This window comes from Hylobates moloch, unplaced genomic scaffold (genome assembly GCF_009828535.3).
Source record: "Hylobates moloch isolate HMO894 unplaced genomic scaffold, HMol_V3 SCAFFOLD_5, whole genome shotgun sequence".
In the NCBI taxonomy this organism is placed as follows: Eukaryota; Metazoa; Chordata; class Mammalia; order Primates; family Hylobatidae; genus Hylobates; species Hylobates moloch.
This window is the reverse complement of record NW_026652280.1, coordinates 132900942-132923261: the sequence shown is the minus strand read 5'-3', so window position 1 is coordinate 132923261 and position 22320 is coordinate 132900942. Positions and strand designations below refer to the sequence as shown.

At 46.3% G+C, this 22320-nt stretch overlaps 1 protein-coding gene across 4 annotated transcripts in view; it reads right to left on the bottom strand.

Annotated features, from left to right (window-relative positions):
• Positions 1-22320, bottom strand: part of BCAR3 (BCAR3 adaptor protein, NSP family member) — a 284920-nt gene that overhangs the window by 128381 nt on the left and 134219 nt on the right. The gene's annotated exons all lie outside the window — the stretch shown is intronic.

Genomic DNA, 22320 nt, shown 5'->3' with positions numbered 1-22320 from the left:
ACCTGCTTGGCATTATCTAGAAAAGCTAAATTAACATGTATCCTATGACCCAGCAATTCCACCCCTAAGTATGCACCCAACAGAGATGTATACGCATATTTACCAAAAGATGTTGAAAAATGTTTATAATGTATCTCTTTATTACGGCCAGAAAGAAAACAACCCAAATGTCCATCAGCAGAAGAGAGATAAACTGTGTAACATACAACATAGCAATAAGAACGCATGAACTCATTTACACTCAACAAGATGAGTGAATCTTACAAATAGGATGTTGAGTGAAAGAAGCTGGCCACAAATGGGTACATACTATATAATTCCATTTACATAAACTTCAAAAATAGTCAAAGCATATCTGTGATGTTAAAAGTGAAGACAGTGGTTATCTTGAGCTGTGGATTATGACAGAAAGGGATCACAGAGGTGACTTCTGCATGCTGGTAATATTCTATTTATTAATCCATGTCATTTTATAAAAATCACCTTTCCTTCAGTTTATAAAAATCAATTGATTTGTGCACGACTCTGCTTGTATGTTTTACTCCGAAGAAATTTTTTTTAATTGTACCATATTGGGTATATCATTTTAATCCCTCTTAGAAACAGTTGTTAGTAAGTCTACAAGATTCTAAGTGAAGCATCCTTTAGAATGAGTTTCTACCTTTCCCTTATGAGTGTTTTTGTGGGTTAGTCTTTATCCTTCCTACTTTATTAGAAGCATGAATATTTGATTTTTGTTGTATTTTCCCCAAGTGTTTAGTGCAGTGAATGTCAAACAGACCAGCTAGTGTATTTCTAAATTGAAGTATCCGAAATTCATTTACTGATTTTCTGCTGCTCTGAGGTGTCACTGAGAACAGTGGAAAAACATTAGTTTTTCTTGATTTTCAAAGTTCCCTGAGTACCTACTATACAGTATCTACTGCATAACCTATAAAGTTTCTAGTGCAGAGCATGGGGGAGGTAGCAATAAAGAAAGACCAGAAGAAAACCTTGGGCAAGCCATTCTTCCCCTCAGTCCCTCCATTTCCTCATGAGTAAGTGAATATATGCCCACTTCACAGGTTTCCATGAGAAGTCAAGGAAATAATGGATGTGAAACTGCCTAGCACATAGCAGGTTTCATTAATTATCACTAGAATTGATGAAACATTCTATCATTTGTCTTCACAATATCCCTGTGAGATAGGAGGCATCTCTATCCTCATCTTACATGGGAGGAAACAGACTCAGGAAGGTTAAGTAACTCCAACCATAAATTCATTCAATAAATGCTTGTTGTATGCCTACTGTGGGCCAAGATGCATAGCTAGTGAGAAGCAGAATCCGAATTTGAATCAGGTTTTTTGTTATTTTTTTTTTGAGACAGAGTCTCACTTCTTTGCCCAGGCTGGAGTGCAGTGGTACAATCTCAGCTCACTGCAACCTCTGCCTCCTGAGTTCAAGCAATCCTCCTGCCTCAGCCTCCCAAGTAGCTGGGATTACATGCATGTGCCAGTACGCCCGGCTAATTTTTGTATTTTTAGTAGAAACGGGGTTTCTCCATGTTGGCCAGGCTGGTCTTGAACTCCTGACGTCAAGTGATCTACCTGCCTCAGCCTCCCAAAGTGCTGGGATTACAGGAGTGAGCCACTGTGCCCGACCTGAATCAGGTATTTTAAGTTCAGTGGATCTTTCCATCAAACCACAACCACATTCACATTTGTATCCCCTGGGCCTGGCACATGGTAGATGCTCAATGTATGTTAATGGTTTAATAGTGGGAGTAATTTAAATATAATTTTTTGACTAGGTAGTATTCACAGAGCCATTGCAATATGGTTCACAAGTTAAAACTATATAATAAGGTATCCAGTGAAAAGTTCCCCTCTTACCTCTGTCTCCCATCTGCCCAGACCCCCTCCCACTAGAGATAAGTGCTACTATTAATATTGTATGTGCCTACCAGAGTTTCTATGTGTGTGTGTGTGTGTGTGTGTGTGTGCATGCATGTGTGTTATTACCCTCTCCCTATACAAAAAGTTACATACTATACCCATTGTTCTACACTTTGCTTTTTAAAAACCACTTAATATATCTTGGAGATTTTCCTATTATTAGTACAGAGGGACTCTCTCTTCATTCTTTTTTGCATAGCATTTCTTTGAAGAGATGAACCATAATTTACCAAACATTTAGCTTGTTTCCAATCCTTTCTTATTACAAACCATATGGCAATAAATAAAATGTGCAAGTATTCTGTAAAATAAATTTCCAGAGGTAAAATTGCTGAGTCCAAGGGTATATGCATTTGTAATTTTGATAAATAATGCCAAATTGCCTTCTATAAGGATTGTACCAATTTCTCCTCCCCAGCAATGTAAGAAAATGCCTATTTCCCCACAGCTTGGCCAGAAGGTGTTATTAATAACCCCTTCAATTTTTGTCAACTTGATAAGTAAAATATGAATTTTAGTGTAATTTTAATTTACATTTGTTTTATAATAAGTGAGGATACTTATCTTTTCATGTTTAGTAGACTTTTTTTTTTCTTTTTTGGAATTTGTATTCCTGTTTATCTACGCATTTGTAGGTCTTTTTCTTATCAATTATCTAGGACCTCTTTCCATATTAGGAAGTTTAGCTCTTTGTGCTATGAGCTTCAAATATTTTTTCAATGATAATATTAAAAGGGGTGACATATGCAAAATACTGTTATTTTAGGAAGCAAGTAGAATGAATTAGAGAAGTGAGAGCCAAGTTGGGGGCACTGATCGGAAGGCTATGGAATCACTTCTTGCCAAATGACAAGGGCTTTCTCTAGGCTGGTGGGAATAGAGGTAAAAGGCCAAAGTTATTACAAAGAAATAATTGACAAGAGTTATTAATTAGCTGCAGGCACTGTGGTGCATGCCTGTAGTACCAGCTACTCGGGAGGCTGAGGTAGAGGATCACTTCAGCCAGGAACTTGAGGCTGTAGTGTGCTATGATTGCCTGTGCATAGCCACTGCACTCCAGCCTGGGCAATACGGTGAGCCCCCATTACAAAAAAAAAAGTTAATAATTAGCAATGATAACAATTACGATAACATTAGCTATACTTGGTTTAGAAGTAACTACATGCCAACTACTATGCTAAGTGCTTTACAAGCTTTAAGCCATTAATCAATACTTGCCCCATTTCACAAATGAGAGAAGTGACTTTATCAATTAAGAAACTTACTCAAGTTCAAATGAGATTTAAATGGCAGAACCAAAGCTAACCCCAGGTCTGTCTGACCCCTGCTGCTTGGCAGAGTGGAGGAGAATGATCAAAGTCTTCAGTCAGAGTGCCTGAGTAACTGCCTGGCTTGGCAACAGATGTCAAAGCTAGAGAACAGCTGCCTTTGGCTGGAGGGACAAACTCAGTTTTAGAAACGCTGAGCATTTTTCAAAGCTCATTCTTGTCCATGACCACTCTTGCTATAGTGTCTCTGTGAGTCAAAGAGGGTAGTATCCCTATTTTACTGGTGAGAAGACTCAAGTACCACAAACTAAATAACCAGATGTTCTATTCCCTAGGAAACCTTCCCTGACACCCAGCATAGGTCAGGTTCCCCAGTTATATGTGCCTTACAGCACCCTCTCCTTCCTGGAATTTTTCACAGCCGGTAATTATTCATTTCTGTTATTGCTGTTGAATACCTGTTGCTCCATAGACTCTAAGATCTATATCTGGTTTTTCCTTTGTTTTGTTCTTAGTTTGGGGCCTGGCACTCAGTACTTATTGAATGAATGAACTCCTTTGGCTTTTCACCTTTATATTACATCATAAAGCTCCCCATAGGCTAAATAAATATAATCCCTTGGATGTTGGTCATGCTATAAACAATTTTAGAATTCAAACTTCTTTAAGTCCACAACCAGGCTTCATTTAAACTTTTATTTTATTTTTATATTTATTTATTTTTTTTGAGATGAAGTCTCGCTCTGTCACCCAGGCTGGAGTGCAGTAGCATGATCTCAGCTAATTGCAAACTCCGTCTCCTGGGTTCAAACGATTCTCCCGCCTTAGCCTCCCACGTAGCTGGGACGACAGGCGTGCGCCACAATGCCAGGCTAATTTTTGTATTTTTGTAGAGACGGGATTTCGCCATGTTGGCCAGGCTGGTCTTGAACTCCTGACCTCAAATGATCCACCCACCCCAGCCTCCCAACGTGCTGAGATTACAGGTGTGAGCCATCACGCCCAGCCACACTTAAATTTTTAAATACTGAAACCCTGGGTTCCTTTGCCCAAGAGACACATGAACGGACAACATAACAATAACTTCTGAGCAGCACAAAAGGCTTTGTCAGGGAGCACTCAACCTGGAGTTGATCCCTTCCTGCCACAAAGTAATTGGTTGAGTCCTATCCCATAACAGCACTAGTCAACAGGCAGCTGGGGTAGGCATTAGATGAAATGCACTTTACAAAGAACAATCCTTACAAGTTCTTGCTTTGCCAATCCGTAACAGTAACAGGTAAGGAATAACAAGTGCTTAAGCTATCACCAAGAAAGACCAATCAGAAAAGCTGAACTTGAACCAATTGCAGAAAGAAAGATAGAGAATTCCCTGAAGTTAATATATCATAACTACTGATACAAAGAGCTGGCCACACTGATATAGACCAGAAAGGCAAAATTCTGCAATATTTTCAGAAGCCTTACCCTCTAGGTGCCTGACCCTGAAGAGCTAGCCATGAACTTGGTGTCCAGTCTACTAGGCAGGGAAGTCAACTCAGCTTCCAAAAGGCCTGTAAGATAGCTGCATACTTATTATCATGTTGGCCAGAGAAATCATTGTCTGAGGACTATGGCTTACTAAACCTCAGTAAATACTATTGAATAAATAGTGACAGAGTGAAAAAAAGATGAACTTCTTGACAACACAGGCTCATTTTCTATGCAAAGCACACCTCAACCTGATTGTCTATATTTGAACCACCCATTTCAAGACTTACTCTTATCACCAAACTCTGGAGCCTGTTTCCCATTTACATCTTCAGTCTAATTACTAGCTTTTTTTTCACTAATTATCTTCTTAATTCAACAATTCAAAGAAATACACCAAAACGTCTCTGGATAGGAATTCCAGATGATTTAATTTCCTTATTTACACAGCTTTCCTTTCCAGTTTTTCCTTACAGTAAGCGCATGAATGTATATATTTTTTTAAATTATTTATTTATTTATTTTTGAGACAGAGTCTCACTCTGTCGGCCAGGCTGGAGTGCGGTGGAGCCATCACAGCTCACTGCAGCCTCCATCTTCTGGGTTCAAGCAATTCTCCTGCCTCAGCCTCCCTAGTAGCTGGGATTACAGGCATGTGCCACCACACCTGGCTAAGGTTTTTTTTTTTTGTTTGTTTGTTTGTTTGTTTGTTGTATTTTTAGTAGAGACAGAGTTTCACCACATTGGCCAGGCTGCTCTCAAACTCCTGACTTTAGGTGATCTGCCCACCTCGGCCTCCCAAAGTGCTAGGATTACAAGTGTGAGCCACCGTGCCTGGCCAGCATATATTATTTTTATCTTGTAAAATGTTACTTAAAAACAAATTCAAAAACATATTTTAAAAATATAAACAAAGTTTTAAAAATTCATTGAGCATCTACCATATGGAAACATCACTAGCCCTGGGAGGTATGAAGGTGATCACATTACCAGGACTTGCATCCTAGCAGGGAACATGGCATGGATCTGGAGTGAGAGAAGGATGAGCTGCAGCAGAGCTCCCAGTGCTGTGGGAATGCAGAGAAGGGAGAGATTAAAAGTGCTGGGGGCTGGGCGCGGTGGTTCATGCCTGTAATCCCAGCACTTTGGGAGGTTGAGGCCAGTGGATCACCTGAGGTCAGAGGTTCGAGACAGCCTGGCCAACATGGTGAAATCCGCCTCTACTAAAAATACAAAAATTAGTGCTCACTTTGGCAGCACATATACTAAAAAAATATATAAAAATTAGCCGGGTGTGGTGGCACGTGTCTGTAGTCCCAGCTACTCAGGAGGCTGAGGCAGGAGAATCACTTGAACCTGGGAGACGGAGGTTGCAGTGGGCCGAGATCACACCATTGCACTCTAGCCTAGAAAACAAGAGCAAAACTACATCTCAAAAAAAAAAAAAAAGTGCTGGGGACAGACTGTTGATGCTGGTGATGCCTGTAAAAATAAAGGAGAGGGAGGAGTTGTAGGGGGGCAGGGAGGTTGATTATGGAAATGAAGAGAGAGGAAACAAATGTATGTAAAACCTAGTGGCAATGGCCACCTGACTGCCTTCTTGAGTTATGACCGGAAAGGGCTCAGTTTAGACGCTTCGGGCTACCCCGGGGTTGGGGGTGGGTGGTGATGATGAGCTGTGCCGCCTTGTTCTAGCGCAGGAGGAATGCAGATGGTTGAGGGAAATGCAGGGAACAGAAAGCATTTATGCTTCACCAACTCCCCTATACAGAAGGAGCCAGACTGACAGAAAAACCTGACTTGCTTGGATGTACCAACTCAGTCTCTGAGAGCAAAGTCAGCCTTCCAGGGGTTCACTTTCCTGTACATACTAAGATAAACATCCTAAAATGCTCATGGCAGCATCATTTACAGATAATGTGTAGAGGAATTATTTAATTATAGCACATCTATACCTGGCATGCACTCTGCAGCTGATAAGAATGAGGTAATTCCATGGGTACTGATAGACAGCTGTGAAATGTTAGGTGAAAAATAAAAGTTGCCCTTTTCATGTGAAAATAACAGACTTCTGTAATTGTGTGCATTTGTGTGGGATTATGTACAAATGTCTTGAAGAATTTCCTCCCATCGAACTAAGAAGTGAAGTTGACTGGTGAGCACAAAGGGGTGCTCCTTTTCTTTCATGTTATTCTAAACTGACTTTTTTCTGATTTGCCTTTATTTTGTTTTATAATTTACATAGTGCTTACTATGTGCCTGGTACTGTTCTAAGAACCCTACATACATTAACTCATTTGATTTTGACAATAATCTTATGAGGTGGCACTGTTCTTTTCCCCTTTTACAGATGAGGACGTGGTCTTTGCCCAGGTCATATAGCAATATGTAAAGGAGCTGAGCTCTGAACCCAGGCCATCTGGTTCAGACTTTGTGCTCTTAATCACTAGGGTTCAGTGCCTCAAAAAGACTAAATAAACAAATAGCACTGCTTTTAGAATCAGACACATCTGCATTTGAATCCCAGATTTTGCAAATTAGCTGTGCAATTCCTAGCAAGTGTCTGAATTCGACATCAGTTTCCTCATATGTAAGATGAGGATAATAGTTACATACCTCATGATGCTGTTGTGAAAACTACAAAAAATATGTGTAGTGCCAGGCACTTAGTGAGCACTTGATAAACGTAGACTATTTTGACTATTAAGATTAAACTACTAGCCCTTTAATGTATATTAGTTTTCTAGGCCATTTTCTTGACTGGCTGCCTGACATTACTGGGTGCTTCAAGGGTGAGTGGAAAGGAGGAACTTGGGAAAAATGGGGAATCTGACTGAAAAAGTAGAAAATGCTAAATTAACACTTCTGTTTCACAGTTTTGCCTAAACCGAGTCCAATTAGGCCAATAAGATTAATAATATGTATATAAGTTTTAGAGTCATTCTGGGGTAAAATATCACTATACTCAGGAGGAGAATATGAAGCCTCAGGGATTGCCCAAGGTCACCAAGCAAATTACATAGCAGAGCCAGGACTGAAGGTGAGACATTCTAATTCCACATCCCATCCTCTTTCCACAACACCCACTGCCTGAGCCAGTGTGGGGCTATCAGGGTTGGGAAGTGGTGACTTCAGCCTCTCAGAAGGAAAGCATTATAGAAATGACAGTGGTAATGGTCCCACTGGGGAACAGCCTCCCATTACTTCACAGGCTGCTGTTGCTGAGTGGGAAAAATGGTCTCCCCCGCACTTTAGAGCTAAATCGAAGCAGGGGCAAGTGTGACAGACACAACCCTTCCCTGTGGGGTACACACAGCCTGGGGTCAGATTACTGTCCCTTTCTCTCGGCTGTTTAAGGTGTTTATTTTTACAGGAGTTATCATTCTACAAAGCAGCACACAATCCACCCTGCAAGAGACAGGTGGCCTCGGCAGGCAGGTGGTTGCCAGTGGGTGGCGGGTGGGGCCAGAGTAGAGCCTTGGTCCTTGCTCCCAGCTCAGCAGCCTCCTGCTTGTGCCTGTTCCTTCCTCATTTTCCACCCAGGAGCAGAGGGAGCAGGCAGAGCCCAGGAAGGAATGTCCATTTGTGAGGCTCTGACCAGCAGCCCATTTTTCAGGCTCAGTCAATCCCTGCAAAGTAAGGGTCATTACCCCATTCTCCAGGAAAAAAAAATGCAGACGGAAATGGACAGGAAAGACCCAAAGTTCTCAGCCTTTTTTCCAATAAGACATGAATATGTACAATTCACTCCCACGTGAGTGGCAGGGGTGTACGATCCCACACCATTCTCTTTCACTCAAGAGACCTTTTGCTGCTAAAATGTGGACAACTCTTAAAGCTGGAGTTCGTTACACTATTCTCTCTATTTTTGCATATGGTTGAAAAATACCATGATGAAAAGTTAAATAATGTTTCTAAAATCCCTTTGGAATGCAAGTGAGTGAAAGTGGTGCTATGATAAAGACAATCTAGGGTTGGCCAGTTTGATTTTTAAATAAGTGATTTATAACTGACACTGCATTATTAGGAATGAAGTACTCGCCGCAGAGCTTGGCATCCAGTGCAAGAGCAGCTGGCACAGCAAGCTGGAGGGCTCCAAGAGGCTGTCAGTTTGGCTCTTTCCTCTCTGGTTCCTTCCTCACAGGAACCCCCCTCCCCAGTGCACACACAGCTGCTGTGGGGCACTCCTCTTGACTCCTCTTGTGTGGTAACCATTTGGAACTGCTTTTAATGGTGCTGTTGACAGTACTGAGGTTTCCAAATGGTAAGAATAATTTCCAGATAGTAACACAGTCAAGTATAAGGAGTCACACAAGAATTGGCCTAGGTGTCTGCAAAGAGGGACAGAGCACCAAAGGTTCTGATGGAGGAAAACAACATAAATATGAATCATAACAGCTATGCTTACCAGCCCAGGGCTAAGATCTTTGCATGCATCATCTGAGTTAATCCTTTCAGCAACCCAGAGAGGTGGGGGTTATTAAGCCCTTTTTATAGACGAGAAAATGGAAGCACAAAAAGGCAGAGTAACCAGCCAAGTTCACAGAGCTGGGATGTGGAGCTCCCTAAACTGGTCTCCCTGACTCCACTGCCCACTTCACCTCCCAGTGTGAACCCTTGTGCCTCAGAGTGAGTGGGAGAGTTTGGGGTTGATTGCCTGAGCGTGGTGTGGAATGGCACAGTGAGTCTTAAGCAAGCAAGCTGGGTTAGGTAAACTTAGCCCAGTGCCTGGCACTTGCTAGGCATTCCATAGATATTTGAGATTTGGACTTTTGAACAGAGTTTCAGACATAGGGTCAGAGTGTGTGGGGGTCTCAAGCAGGTCAGGAACCACAGTCAAGCCTCTACATATACTTGAATTTTCCCCATGGCAGGAACCCACATTGAAGGTTCACAGGTGTGTCCTAGCCCTGTCCTGGGGCTGTGGAGCAGCTGCCTCTCCAATGCCCGGGGTTTGTCGTAAATGCTGAATCTCAGCCCCACCCTAAGGCACTGACTCAGAACCCACATTTTAACAAGCCTCCCGGTGACCTGTGTGAGAGGCACTGCTCCAGCTCAACAACCCTCCTGCAAGGGAGCAAGCCAGCAGTCATCCTTCCACCCAGTACAGGGGAAATTTCTTTTTCCTGTACTAGGCTTAGGGAATAGCACTTTGGGGGGCTAACCGGTGCTGCCCTAACCTCTTCCTCACAAAACCTTTCATACAGCTGTGGGAGGCAAACTTCTCAGTTGTCAGCATTTCCAGGAAGAAAGAACCCCTTGAGTGATCTCCATGTGACCTCGTCTGTCTCAGGTTCATGAACATGAAGGTGAGAGCAGCTCTTCCTCACAGCATGACCAGGCAGTGACAAACACGCCACATGGAAGGAAATGAGTGAACAATCCTCGCATATTCTGAAGTGAGTCATTGGCCTTTCTTGTGGACTGGGTGCTGGATGATTAAATTTCTGGTTTCTGTTTCTTATTTCAGAATATATTGATAATGAACACATAGTGTCTCCCAAAGTGCAAGATGCTGGGGACAACAGATCAGGTGGTCCTTTAAAACACTTTATACAAAAATAATATTATACTGTTACCACCTTGGTAACACAGTAAAAATAGAGGACAGGTAAGATGCCTCTGTAAACACAGACTGCTGTGATTTTGGTGACTAGTAGGGGGCAGAAACTCAAGAGTAGCTCCAGGGACGCTCACCTCCTGTGCTCCTCTCCCACTGTCCATCTCCCATCTGCTCTGGGCTCTCAGTGTGGAGTGGAGCTGATAGTAGTCTCCACCACCAAGGCTCTGCCTCTTGCTTGAGCCCCTGAGCACCTACTCTTGGCACTCTATGTGCTTTGCCCACTTAATCCTCACGACAGCTCTTTGAGTCAGGTATTATTATCCGTATTTTATAGATGAGGAAATTGAGGTGCAAAGAGAGGCTAAGTTGCCCAAGGTTGTGTGTCTAGAAAGTATCAGAGGATGAGAATACAGATCTGACCAGGATTCTAAAGCCCATGTCATTCCCTCCACACCTGGTTGCTTCAGCCTTGCCCAGTTCCTGGTGGAACTTCCGGTGAGGGATGCTCACAGAGCGCAGGGTGGGGAGCTCCCCTGGCACGTGGAAATCACATCACACTGTTGGCTGGCAACTCCACTTCCATGTCAATCTGGTGCCAGCTCTGGGATCCTGAGATGCCCTGCATGAATCACCAAGGGACAAAAAGACGACTTTCCAGGGACTGACGTCCTCCCAGCCACCGTGGGATCCCGGCTACTGTGACTGGGCCCAGTCATGACCCCAGAGTGCTTCACATCACATCATTCTTGATCAGCATCCAAAATGTGAGTCCTCTGGCCATGAATTCTCTTCTCCACTCCACTCTCCATGGCTCTCCTGGTCCCTTCCTCTTTCTTCTCCCTACCCCTTTCTTTTCCAAACCTCTCATCCATTCTTCTCTACAGTCCCCTTCTCCATACGTGGAGGCCTATGCCTTCTTAATATCAACCTTCTCCAACTTTCCTGATCATTAAAGTCACCTGATCATCAGAATCATGCACATCCCCTGGCTCCTGTCCCAGAGGTCTGAATTGGAGAGATCCAAGTGAGACCTGGAGGCCAATGTTTAACAAGAGCCCATGTGTCCTTATGATCAAAAACACATTTAGGAGATCCCAAACCACACTCCTCCTGTTGTAATCCACCAAACACTGTTCCTAATTCACCCTGGAAATGGCTGGAGTCCTCAAAGCCACCCACTCCTGTCCTGTGACAGCACCTCCAATGCTCCAGCCTCAAAGTAAAATGACCTCCCAACTCCAATCACCTTCACCTGTGCTCCACCTCCGCCCACACTCTGGCCCACCTGGGCCTCGTTATTCTCTGGGACTGCTCCTCCCCTGACATCTTCAGGCCAGTAGCCTCTTTCTGCCCACATTCCCCTCACCCTCCCACATTCCTGTTCCCTGGCACCTGGCCCTTGAGCATAATCCTTTCATGCATCGACATCATTCTGGTCTATCGGGCCCCTCCTGGGCTTCCTTCTTCCTTCCCTGCCCCTCCACGGTTAATCACATGAGCCAGTTTGTTGTCAGTCTGGACCCATATCCTTCTGTTGTACTTACTCAGGAACACTCAGATTAATTCATTCCATCTTCTCTGAGATCTTCAGAGAAACCCCACAACCTTGCAGGCCCACCCCACCACAAATCTAGGGTAAGCTCAACTTCATCTAGAATTAGAGCCCATGAGGCCACCAGGCTCCAACTCCCACTCCTTTTCCCCCTACAATGGAACTGATATCACTGTCAACCTCTCCACCTGTCTCTTCACTGTCTCATTCCTGTGGTTCAGTAGAAACCCACCCAGTATGTTCTTGCTGCCATCCATCCCATTCCCATCCCACTCTATCAATCACCCTCTTTCTCTCTGTCTTTAATGCCTCCCTCTCAGCTGGCTGTTCCAGCTCACCCAATTAAGCTGCTCAAGTTTCCCTTGCCCTGAACAGTTTGCTTGATTTTATGCACCTATCTACCATCTTTATCCAGTCTCCTGTCTTCCTTTCACCAAAGGCTCTGTAATTCTCTGCAGTCACGCCTGCCTCAGCCCCTCCTCTGAAATTGCTCTCCCTGAGGTTGATAATGACTTCCTCAGTGTATGATCCTGTGGACAGGATTCAGAACTTGTGTTACTTGGCTTTTCTGCTATATTTGACATTGTTGACTGCTTCCTCTTTTGTGAATCTTTCAGCTCTTGTGACCTCTGAGACCGTTTTCTCCTGACTCTTTTGCTACCTCTCTGACAGTTTCCAGCCTGTCTTTGTGTGTCCTCTTTCCCCAACCACCTTGAAAATGGGCGTATCCAGGTCCTGCACTTGGTCTACTCTGCCTGGTTATCACACACACTTCCACAGTATAATGCAACATGCTACTGCTTCTCTTTTTTTTTTTTTTTTTTGTCTTGAGACAGGGTCTTGCTTTGTTGCCCAGACTGGAGTGCAGTGGCGAAATCAAAGCTCATTGTAGCCTTGACCTCCCATGCTCAAGCAGCCTCAGCCTCCCGAGTAGTTGGAATTACAGGCATGAGCCACTGTGCCCAGCTCTGCATCTTTAGCTTAGTTTTCACATCCAAATGGTTTGCTAAATGTTGATTATGGGACAGATGGTTTAAAATTTGCACACTCCACAGCCAGCTCCCTCTTCTCTTGAATTGTCACATATTAGGATGGCATCTCCATCCAGCTATTGCCCAAGCTGGAACCCTGGGAACCACCCTGGGTCCCAGTCTCTCTCCATTTCTACCCACACACAAATAACACACAGCCAATCTCTCACCAAGGCCTGGGGACTTTATCCCTAAGGAATCCTCAAAGTCATGCCCTCCTCTCCTTACCCCACCACCACTCTGGCCCAGGGTCCCTTCCTCTCTCGCCTGGACTCTCCATTGCTTCCCAGCTGGTCCCCCTCCCTCCTGTCCTGCCCTTCTCCAGTCTGTCTTCCACGCAGGCCCCAGAGTGATGTTTCTGAAAGGCAAGCTTGATCCATCCCTCCACCACTTAAAGCCCTTCAAGAGCTTCTTGCCGCCCGTAAGTGGAAATTCAAATTCCTCAGGATGCTTTCCCTGAACTCACCCTTTATTTGGTGCCTCCAAGCCATTGCTCCTACGGTTTCTTTCATTCTCTATCTAACCAACTCCCATCCCTTGCCCAGGCATCGTGTCCCCAGCAACTTCTTTTTTGGCTCTGGGTTGGCACTTCTCAAGCGTGTTCCTTGTTACTTTCCATTTACCAGATTATATGGTAAATCCAGCTATTAGCTGTGGAGAGAAAGTTTGAAGACTGTTTTAAGGTGTTACAGCCTCCTCCAGCCCTGATTGTTACCTCAGTGACTGGGAGCTGGCGTCTCTGTGCACCCACAAATGTTTCTGAAGCCAGCCCTCCTCTCCTCCCTCAGCCTCTCACAGTGAAGCAGCAGGACCACCCAGGTACAGCGCACCTCGAGCTCTGCCCCTCAAAGGGAGTGGCCTCTCCTGGCTATTGGCAAAGCTACCAGAAACTTGGCTTGAGACCATTCACATCTAAACAGGTGGTCTAGATATTATGGCAGGGATGTGGATGTGAGTTTAAAAGGGGGAGAGATGGAATCATAAAATGCTCTGTTTTCAGACTACCCTAAACCCTAAGGGCCAGGCCAGTTGTGAGGGGATAGTCCAGCTGGGAGGGAGGGCGTAGCCCACTTACCTGCCCGCATCAGGCATCCTGAGATGCCAGAGCAGGCACCCAGGATGCTGTTTATAAGACAGCCTACATGCCCTGCTGGGAGGAAAGTGAAGAGGCCGAGACTGATGCCAGAGGCCCCAGGACTTGGGGATGCACTCTCTTGAACAGTCTTGGGGGCACTGCCCTCAGCCTTGGATAGGTGGGGGATTCTCACTACTATAGGAGATGAGACCTTCACCTGGGCCTGGAGTGCTGAATGATGCCAGAGAGAATACTATACAATTGGACTCCGTGGCATCCTTCAAGTGTCCTCTGACCCAGTCCTGGAATGGATCACAAGCCCCTTCAAAGAGAGGGCTAGGCTGGGCGTGGTGGCTCAAGCCTGTAATCACAGCACTTTGGGAGGCCAAAGCAGCAGATCACCTGAGGTCAGGAGTTTGACACCAGCCTGACTAACATGGAGAAACCCCGTCTCTACTAAAAATACAAAATTAGCCAGGCGTGGTGGCGCATGCCTGTAATCTCAGCTACTTGGGAGGCTAAGGCAGGAGAATCGCTTGAACCTGGGAGGCGGAGGTTGTGGTGAGCCAAGATCGTGCCATTGCACTCCAGCCTGGGCAACAAGAGCAAAACTCTGTCTCAAAACAAAAACAAAAACAAAACAAAACAAAAACAAAAGCAAAACAAAGAGAGGGCTAGAAAAGCTGACACATCCAGGCTACCTTCTGTGTCCTACTGAAAGCCAGCTCTGCTCACAGGAAGGGCTATGGCGGAGGCAGGAGCAGCAAGTTCAGAGGAGGCAGCAGCAGAAGCAGTATGGCCAGTCCTGACCACTGAAGCAGAGCATGGGAAGCAGGACAAGGCAGCTCAGCCAAGGGTGCAACTGCGGGCTGAAATCTAGCCTATGCGCCTGTATCACAAGCTGTGTGTCCTGGCGCAGGACTGCATTTGCTGGGGAAAGGGGAGCCTATTTCTAATCTGCAAAAAGGTATCATTTTGGATTGTCACAACCTTGACAGATAAGACACTGGTAGCAGCCATGAGAAAGTTTAGGGGAACATAAGAGGAACCCAGGATCTGGCGATAGATGACAAGGGCTTTGGGATCCCCAAGGACCTTACTGGGTGGGGGCTTAGAATTTCAGCCCATTGAGATGCTTCCCAGGCCCGTGACTGTGCCCTACTCCTCCTTTAACCCCTTCAGGACAATGCCACTCCCTCCAAGCCTACCCCAACCATGAGGCCTCTGTGGCCAGAGGAAAGAAGGCAGTATATTCATGACTGTGGCCCTGGCCACCTAAACTCCAACAACCCATTCCTGAGTGGGGTGGAGGATACCTGATAAAGAGAGGTGTCCTTAGTCTGCCCTGTGACTGCCGTGGTGCTCAGCCTTTAGCATCAACCTTGGCTGCTAAGCTAAGTCTGTGGCCAATCTGTCTGTGGCCTAATGTCAGGTGAAAGGGGGCTGTTGAGTTTTCTCCTTTTGTTTCATTCCTATTTATAGCTTCACCTTAACAGCATCCACTACTGATGACAGCCCACAGGTTCTAACCTGCCCAGGAACTTCTAGGAAGATTATAGCCTTGTTCTGAAAGATAACAGCACACAACACAAGGGAATCGTGCCTCCTGCTTTTTCGGCTTGGTACAGAAGGTGGACAGGCAAGTGGAGCACCCTCTTAGGCATAGACAGGGAGGGGATGCAGCGGAGGGGATCTAGCTTTTCTGAACCCCTGCTTTCTGCTGTACATATATGTTCATACTTAATTCTCCAACAATCCTGTAAAACAAGTATCATTATCTCCATTTTACAGATGAAGGAACTGAATCTCAGAGAGAATTCTGGTCGGCCAGTAAACTGTAGAGATCCAATTTGAATTCTCCCCTCTGTCTGGCTCTGACACATGGGGTTTTCTTAACTCACACTGTGTCACCTGCAGAGTGTTTCCCTTGTGGGGAGAGAAACCCTAAATAGTGAAAAAGAACAGGAAAAGTTTGAAGAGTTCTGCTTCAGTGCTTGAAGCCAATCTCCCTACAGTCTTCTTCCTGTTCATGCTTCCAAGATGCTATCAGGGAGGCTGGGCGCTGGGGACATTTACACTCCTTGCCTCCCCACACCAACCTCAAGGATTTCTATGGGGTGAAATCACTGCATTAAAGCTGTACCTTGTTGCAGGGGGGCAGGGTGGATGGGCAGAAGAACTCATGAGCTGATCATATACCGGCCTCAGTGATTCTCTCCTCCTCCCGGCCCCATGTCTTGTTTTAAACTCCAGCAAGGAAGAATCTTCTTTCCCTCCAGCCAGCTTTTCAACCCACTGCTCAAACAAAGCATTTTCTCTCAGAGAATGATTGCCAAGACCCACAGTTTAGTTTATGTGGGAGGGGAGAGGGGCCATAAATAATAATAGCCAAGTTTACTTAGTGCTTATTATGTAATAGCCAAGCACTGTTCCAGAGACATTACATATAGACCCATTTCACACACACAGGTGCACACACACACACACATACACACACAGTACAAATGAGGAAACAGACCCAGAGAGGTTGCCCGCTATTTGCTAGCTCTTATGAAGGGACTTGGACAGCCTGGCTCCCAGATGCTGCCCTGCCTCTCAAAGATCATCTCCCCTGGCTACCCCACTCCACTTTACAGGTAAGGCAATGAGCCCAGGGAGGTGAGGGACTTGCCTGGCCAGTCAAGGGCAGAGCTAGTCAAGTTGTCAGATCTTCTGACTAAAAAACCCAAGGCTTTTTCCTCCACCCTGGGGGCTCAGCACACCCAAGACTCCAGGAGTATGCCAATTGCACTTCACCCAGTTCAAAGTTTAGATCCCCCCTAATGCTTTAAACTAGAAAGTTCTTTTTTTTTCTTTTGAGACAGGGTCTAGCTCTGTTGCCCACGTTGGAGTACAGAGGTGTACTCTTGGCTCACTGCAGCCTCATCCTCCTGAGCTCAAGCCATCCTCCCACCTCAGCCTCCTGAGTAGCTGGGATCACAGGGGCACACCACTACACCTAGCTAATTTTTATATTTTTTGTAGATAGTCTCAAACTCCCGAGCTCAAGAGATCTGCCTGCCTCAGCCTTTCAAAGTGCTAGGATTACAGGCATGAGCCACGGCGCCTGGCCTAGGAAATCCTTAAATGCCTATTTATTTGGACATGCCACTGGCAGACATCTGCACTGTCCCTGAGCATCCCGATGGGCTCACAGAATGCTAACTATAGCTTCCCCCTATAGGTTAAACAGAGATTCTGCCCCTCTCCCCTCCTTGGCAGATGGATACAAACAGAAGCCAGGAGTGACAGCGGCACCTCACACATCCAGTAGCACTCTGGCAACGACTCTGAATACTCCCTGCAAGGCCGGCAAATATTTTGATAATCTTTCCCCTACAGGATTCTCCTGTGGAGAACAAATGGACACAGTCGGGAGCCGTCTTTCAGCGGAATTCCACAGGAAGAAACATTTCATCAGTGGAGAGGGTTTTGACTCAGGCCTTTCGGGGAGGGAAGCAGATTGCTCTGAGCTACTGCAGAGGGTAGGCTCTGCCCACAGGCGTCTGCCGTCCCCTCAGGACCTAGCGCAGGGCAGGGATGTGGGCGCCCTCAGCGGACCTCATCGGGTGGGAGGCAGATGGTGTGGTGTTAAAAGCACAGCCTTAGGGGGCAGCCAAACCTGGGTTTTGAGCAGTGGCTCTGCTGCTCGAAGCTGTGTAACCTTGGGCAAATTCCTTCACCTCTCTGCTCCTGTTTCCCCACTGTAAAATGGGGGTAATGAGAATATTTGCCTCTTGGACTGGCCCTTGAGAATTAGACCCAATGATGTCAAAGGAGCATGGAGCACAGGGCCTGCCACACGCAGGCACTGAATAACCACAGCAGTCATCGTGAGGTCCCCGCTTGCCTTGAAAGGAGCTGTGTGGCTGAGTTCTCCACTGTCACTGGTTCCCTTATTGAGCTTGCCTTAGGGGGCCCAAGACCTCCTTCCAACCCAAAACGTGCCTTCGAGAGGGGCAGAGACCGGCCACCCCACGTGTCTTCCATTGGAATGGAAGTCGGGGTTCACCAGGCTGGGGGAGGGCATTGATGCCCTCATGTGCATCGGTCTGCTGGGCCGTGAGAAAAGCCCTAAAGATGCCTGGCAGGGCACATCTCTTCACAATGACATATTATTATTTTGAAAAAGATGAAGCCGAATTAGCAAGCATTTATAAAAAGTGGAAACAAAATGAAGCCACTGGGACAAAAGAGACACTGCACAGACCAACCACCGTGTGTGATGAGGGGCCGGGCAGGCCCACATGGGCCTGTTTTACGTGGTGGCCCTCTTTGTCCCCACTCTGCCTGCTTCCCAGCCCTGCCCCTGGGCCTCTCTCCAAGGATGATTCTGTCTCCATTTTCGGTGTCTACAGGCCTTGTGGGACTGGGAGGACTGAACTGGGCCCAGCATTCTCCAGGTGACTCACCAGGCAGGCCATGCAGAAGAGCCATTTCCTGCATCCCTGAGTGGCCAGTCATCCTCCTGGTACCTGCCTTAAGAACATGTGAGACACCCTCAGGGGCAGGGTGGGACTGGGCTGTGCTCCAGGCATGGGCACCACATAGAGAAGGGCTGAGTGAGTGTCGTGGAAGAACCCAGGCCATCCAGGAGCCTGTGGCTTGGGGTGGGGTTGGGGGTGGACACACTGTTCCTGGTGCTTTCTCCACAAAAGAAACCTCACCTTCCTAAAGCTATCGATCCACCCACTGGCGCTGTGGCAATTAAATTCTCACGGGGGAAAGTCTCAGGGCCAGCACGCCTACCCCTGCACACTTCATGCCCCCAAGCACAGCACGCCACTGCAGCAGGCCCCTTCCTGAAGCTGTGCCCCCGTGAACACGCCCTGTACCCATTCTGAGAATCGGGTCTGATGTTATGGGAAGAAAATGTGTGCCTAGGCATGGAGGGCAGGGGCAAGTTAGGCAGGTCAGGAGGGAGAGTGTTGACAAGAAATCCAAGCACGTGGACCACAGAGGAATCTTAAAAACAACCTCAGCCCAACTGTCTCCTGACTGTGCCCCCAACTTACCAGCTCAGGCCCAGGTCAGGGGAGGTCCAGGCCGACCTGGCACAGCAAGTTGAGCCTGGTTCCCAGACCCTGCAGCTGGCTTTGAGCAATGGAAGCGGCAGTGAGTCTGTGCTCATGGAGTTCCTGGGCTCAGGCCCAGGTGGGGGTGGGGATGGGGGTTGGGGGGATGTCCCCTGTCTTCGATTTGACTCTGCTGCTCCAGTCACAGAGCTCTCTCAGAGGCAGACATGAAGCCAAAGCACTTCATTAAGACAGGAGGTCAGATAACAGCCCCAGCCCTCTTTGGAAACTGCACACCGCCCAGTGGCATGGAACAGGCCGGGTCCCAGCCCTCCCAGGAGTGCCAGGCATTGTATTTCAGAACTGAGCTTCAGCTACTCCCACAGGAAGGAGACGACTTGCTCCCACCTTGTTTTTAATTTCCAGAATACTGCAATCCCCTTAGGAAAACTCATGTTTTCATGAGGTAGAATGGCAGCTGCCCATGCATGTCAGAGGCTTCAGACCTGATCCTGATCCTGATCAAGCCTGGAACAGTGATCTCTGGGCAGCAGATGAACAGCCCAGGGACCAGCAAAGGGAGCCTGCCCTCTGTGGTCCAGGGCTGGCCACCGTGGCCTGTGCTAGGCAGAAGAGCTCACAGGTGTTTTACTTAACTCGAAGACAGCTGCTCAGAAGTTGCCTGGAATTGGAATTGTGATCAGGCCAACCTCCTTAGGTTTCCAGAGGGACTGCTTATCATATATACTACCTGTGTGGTGAGGGGTCTCATTGGAAGACATAAAAAATGCACTCCCAACAGGAAAACAACTTTTAAAAATTATTGACATTTAACGATCAGCTCTGTGTGTGTATTAGGGATTTTTAAAAAGTGAAACACAGCCAGGCACAGTGGCTCACACCTGTAATCCCAGTACTTTGGGAGGCTGAAGCAGAAGGATGCTTGAAGCAGGAGTTCAAGACCAGCCTTGGAAACAAAGCAAGACTCTGTCTCTATTAAAAAAAATTAGCAGGTGTCGTGGTACACTCCTGTAGTCCTACCTACTCGGGAGGCTAAGGCCAGCGGATTGCTTGAGCCTAGGAGTTTGAGGCTGCAGCGAGCTATAATCGTGCCACTGCACTCCAGCCTGTGACAGAGCGAAACCCTATCTCTTAAAAAAAAAAAAAAAAAAAGAGAGAGATACCCCTGCAGGCTTTCAAATTATATACATATATAATGATAATATACTACATTTATATTATGTAATTTGGTTTACAGAGTGCTTTTATATGCCCATTCATTTATTTATCCAACAAATATTATTGAGCCCCACAAAGACCCAGATATTCTCCTAGGCACAGGGGGACACAACGGTGAGCAAGGTGCATAAGGCCCTCTGCCACTTCTGTTGACCTTACTGTCTGGTTGGGGGAGGCAGACAAATGACAAACAACAGACAAATGAATCAGCAAGACAAGTCCAGGGGGTGACAAGTGCACAAGTCAGGTAACGGCTACAGCCAGACTGTCTAATACAGGAGCCACATGTGGTTATTTACATTTAAGTCTAAATGAATTAAAATTAAGTGAAATTAAACATTCAGTTATTCACACTAGCCACATTTCAGGTGCTGAATAGCCAATGTGGCTAGTGGTTAGTGGTATATAGGACATTTCCATCATTACAGAAATTGCCATAGGGTGGCACAGGGCTAGCGAGAGACTCGGGGCTGATTTGGAATAGGTGGTCAGGGAAGGCCTCTTTGTGGAGGTGCCTTCATTTGGAATCTGAAAATGAGAAGAAACCAGCAGCTCACAGGCCTGAGTGGGAGTGGGTGTAGGCAGTTTCACTCACTCTAGGGCAAAAGTCCACATGTAGACATAAGTTTGGCAAATTTGAGGAACAGAAAGAAGTCTGGTGTGACTGGTGTGTAATGAGCTGGGGGTGGGGAAAGTAGAGACAATGAGGTCAAAAGTAATAATAAAAACAGCTATGATGGCTGTTGGGTGCTCATTACATGCATCTATAAGGTGGGTACTGCTATTCTCATTTTACAAATGAAAACACAGACACAGAGAAGTAGAGATACTTGGCCAAAGTCACACAGCTAGTGAGGGACACAGCTAGGATTCCAGCTGGTGCCATAGCCATGGAGCACTTAGCTATTATACTACACTGCACCGCATCTCCAGAGTCAGGGGTGCATTACGAATGCCCTATGAGGAGTGTGGACTCCATCGGGGTGTGAAAGGAAGTCCCTGGAAGTTTTTAGGCTGGAGTGTGACATGATCTATTGTACTTTTAAGTGATCCATCTGTTCATGGTGGGGAGAATAGATGATAGAAGGCCAAGTCAGGGGACTGCCTCATTATTTGAGGTAATAACATTACTGTGGCTCCAACTAGGAGAGCAGCAATTCTTCTTCTTTTTAAAAGCCTATCAGACATTGCACTTTTATTTTTCATGGTTTACTTACCTTCAAGGACTATGGCAGGTTTTGTCTTTTTCCTAAGACAAAAGTACACACACATTCCTAAGAGTTAGTTGCTCCAAAACTCAATAGGTACATGCCAGCATGCATTTAGCTGCAGGAAAGCCAGTTTTTGCCAAGCCTTACCTAGTTCTGTTTAAAGCATCTTTTCTATACATCGTTATCAAGTTAGACCAATGATCTTCCTAGACTGGGAGGTCTGACTTGAGCTGGTTCTAGCTCCACCCGGGGTTGTTTCCATGTTTAGGAGAAGGGGATGGAGTCCTGACCCAGGTGGGAACCCAACTTGTGGGGTTTCTGCGTGCAAAAGAACTTCACGGGCTGGGTGGTATGTAAGCATCTCCATCTCGTGCATTTAGAGTGGCAGGTCTTAGGACTGCAGTAATAATCATGCCTCCCTGGACCAATTTACCCTGTGACATTGACTTTGAATGTAGGGCGTATGTGTTCCAGGCTCCCTTGTAAATGTGGAAATAAAGGAAAACTGAAGACCTCCCTGGGAGAGAGCAGGAATGTTATGTCATATAAACCCCCTACCAGCCCTGCAAACAACTGCCAGGGTGCTTCAATAAAATATAACTTCCGACCACCTCCAGCCCTAACACTCCCCTGTCAAATGCCAATTGTTTGTTTAGAACTTCTCCTCCCACTAGGGTTAAGAGGATCAAGGTGGCTCAACCGCAGTTTCCCCTCCAGCCACTGCTCCCTTCGCAGGGTCTGTTTGGGATACAAGTCAAGGTCACAACTCTGTGGTGCTCCCAGCACCTGAAACCCTCCCCACCTTACGGCAGGTTATTCAGCCTCCCTGTGGCTGCCTTTCTTCACCACTGAAACGAGGATAATTATGGTAACCATCATTCTACCGCATAGCGCTGTTGTGAGAATTTAATGAGTTAGAA